Consider the following 3,691-nt stretch of genomic DNA (forward strand, 5'->3'; position numbering starts at 1 on the left):
GGGGAGCCAAATGTGCATCACTGGCATAGAGTCTGGAGCGGTAATGGGGGGACAGTAAGCGTCTCCTAAAAAATCTGGCCGAAAAGGGCAATTGATTCCGAGCGCTGAACTTTATACTCACGCAACATTTTCTATCTTAATCGGTCCGTCCAAACGGGATTGATCCATACTGGTTGATGGCAAAGAATGATCCGTAAAGGAGTAAATGTTTCTTAGTCGTCCAATATCAACCAGGATAATAAATCTATCGGCTCTTACTTTATCTTGTAACTTAATGTACGCAAAATGCCGGAATATACTTTGAACGAAATTTTTGATATTGTTCTGGTACTTAGAGAATGCCATAATAATTATCGACAAACAGCGGTATTGTATCGTAATCGATTTCCTCATAGACGACATCCAAATCATTGTACGATTTCCAAACTTGTATAGCGTCAACGACAATGTCAACGTCAATAACGACAAAGATGTCATATTAACGTACCAGAAAGGGATGATCCAACAGTACTTGCCCTATTGGGAATGATAGCTATTAATCCACGCGTGTCAACGAGGCAAATCGAAAGAGAATTAGGTATTCCAAAATCAACAAGTCACATGATCTTGACCACTCATAACTTCTATCTTTACCATATCACTTTGGCACAACAATTAACACTCAATGATTTTTAACAAAGACTAGAATTTTGTAGGTGGGCACAAATAATGTTAAATCGTGATCAAAGATTTGTTTTATTTAGTGATGAAGCAACTTTTCACAACACTGGACAATTAAATCGACATAATTCTCATTATTAGTCTGTTGAAAACCCACGTTGGAATAGAGAAGTTAATCATTAACATCGCTGGAGCCTCATTGGTGTGGCATATTAAATGGAAACCTTATCGGCCCTTATTTCTTTGACGAAAACGTTAATGGTAATAATTATTTACACTTTCAACAACAAATCTTACCGGCGTTGATGGAAGATATCGATCTAGATACAAGACAACGTATGTTCTTTCAACAGGATGGTGCGCCTGCGTATTGGAGTAGAAGAGATAGAAACCATTTAGATCTCACATTCCTAGGTAGATGGATAGGACGCGATGGACCAGTGTCATGGTGTCCTAGATCTCCAGACTTGTCGAGTCTAGACTTCTTTTTATGGGGATATTTGAAAAACGTAGTATATTCAAAAACACCCACAACAAGAGAGAACATGATGGAGCGTACCAGGTATGTAAATATAAAACCGGACTTTACCAATAGATGGCCATTGCTGTCAATGTAGTTGCCGTCAGACCGCGTCACTGACGCCATTTCCTTGTTCTGACATCTGACAAAAATTTTCAACTCACAACGGTACAAGTTTCATACAACAGTATAGTTTGTAATAGTTTGAACATGTCGAATTTTGTACCTGGAAACTACGAATTGCGGACAGTATTGATTTTCTGTTACCATTTGAAGAAAACTGCTGCAGAATCGCATCGAATACTTGCCGAAGCTTACGGTGAGCATGCTCCTGATAAATCACAGTGCTTTGAGTGGATTAAAAAATTCAAAAATTACGATTTTGACATGAGAAACGAAGAACGTGGAGAACGACCGAAAAAGTTTGAAGACAGCGAATTGCAAGCATTGTTGGATGAGGATGACGTTCAAACTCAACAACTCGCGGATCAATAGAATGTGACACGAGAAGCCGTCTCCATACGTTTGAAATCCATGGGAAAGATCCAGAAGATGGGAAAATGGATTCCACATGAACTGGATGAAAAACAGAAGGAAAACCGAAAAACCACTTGCGAAATGTTGCTGACCAGGTACAAAAGAAAGTAATTTCTCCATCGAATTGTGACTGGCGATGAAAAGTGGATATATTTTGAGAACCTTAAGCTAAATGATCATGGTCGATCATGTCGATGGTCCGCCTAATTCTAGGCCTAGAATTAGGCGAACCATCGACATCGACTGCAAGGCAAAATCGCTATGGACGGAAGACAATTCTCTGTGTTTGGTGGGATCTATTATGAGCTGCTAAAACCTGGCGAAACCGTAATACTGAACGCTACCGACAACAAATGATCAATTTGAATCAAGCTTTGCGTGAAAAACGACCGGAATATCAAAAAAGGCAACACAAAGTGATTTTGCTTCATGATAATGCACCATCACACACAACAAAACTGGTAAAGGAAACGATTGAGGCGTTTGGTTGGGAAATACTTTCGCATGCGGCTTACTCTCCAGAATTGGCTCCGTCCGATTACTACTTATTTGCATCGATGGGACACGCATTTGCTCAGCAGCGTTTCACTTCTTACGAAGATGTACGAAAATGGCTGGATGACTGGTTTAGCTCAAAAGAGCAACAATTTTTTTGGCGTGGCATCCACAAATTCACACAGGTGGGAAAAATGTATAGCTAGTGATGGGCAATACTTCAAATAAAATTTTTTTTATCATTTTCATGCAATAAACTTGTATTTTCCATTAAAAAATTCCGATTTCATATTTACCTACCTGGTATAACTCTTGCCTGCAGCAGCATTCCAAGAAATATACTTTTATCGACAGTTGACAGTTTTGAACGTCAAGTTCTATTATGTGCGAATAATAATGGACAGATATTCGAACACTTATTAAGATCATAATCATTTCTCATGAAGAATAGATTCTGATATGAATCGACCGGATCAGGCCCGATCTTGCTTTAATCGGCCGGATCAGCCCCGATCTTGCTTTAGTCGGCCGGATCAGCCCCGATCTTGCTTTAATCGGCCGGAACAGTCTCGATCTTGCTTTAATCGTCCGGATCAGTCCCGATCTTTCGTTATAACTTAACTAGTACTTAACGAAAAGTAACTTAATTATAGTGTTTTGGAAAGCTCTCGAGATGAGCTGTAAGAATGTGCAATGAGAAATAAGGGGTTCCATTTAAAAAATTAAAGGTGACCTTCACGTGACTTTCAGAGGACTATCCAAGGTCAAATCGATGGCACTATCTTATGTCCCCCTTCGAGTCAAACAACTTTTGTCTGAAATATTTTTGTCTACTGGGTTCAGTTTTCGAGATACTTGGCTGGATCATTTAAAATGGGACACCTTGTATATTCCATTTGCAACTTCTTTGTCCTTTTGTCTACCCCTATCGAACTGCAACATCGACGACGTGTCACCGATCACTTAAAAAAAATCGTTTTCGACGCTTAACGTGTCAGCGATCTCGCGGTTCTTCCTAGATAAATTTGGAGACACTGTTTGTGTCTCGGCGCTAAGCTACGCGCAGCGCCACTACTGTGGCTACTTTACGCGAGCCGACGAGTTACGGCAGATCGAGATTATCGTATCTCAATAAGGGCTGAATCGATCAAGTTCTAAGTGTGCTCAATTGATTGCAACTGCTCGGGATATATAATGGAAGTGTTTTTATTTTTCTCTACGTGCTCTACGAGCGGAGATATTGCGACGCAAAATACGAATTTGAAACTTTTATACAGGGTAACCCATTTTAACTTAGACAGCCAAATAATTCGAAACATCGCGATTATATAAAAAAATTTTTTAAACAAAAATTGTTGGATATGAAGGGGCTGATTGAACTATGACTTTGACAATAACCTTGATCTTTATTTTCAAGGTCATTTGAAGGTCAAGGTCATTTTTTTAAATGGGAAGCCTCATTTTTCGTTGAATATTCTT

This window comes from Trachymyrmex cornetzi, unplaced genomic scaffold (genome assembly GCF_001594075.2).
Source record: "Trachymyrmex cornetzi isolate Tcor2-1 unplaced genomic scaffold, Tcor1.1 scaffold438, whole genome shotgun sequence".
Taxonomy (NCBI): domain Eukaryota; kingdom Metazoa; phylum Arthropoda; class Insecta; order Hymenoptera; family Formicidae; genus Trachymyrmex; species Trachymyrmex cornetzi.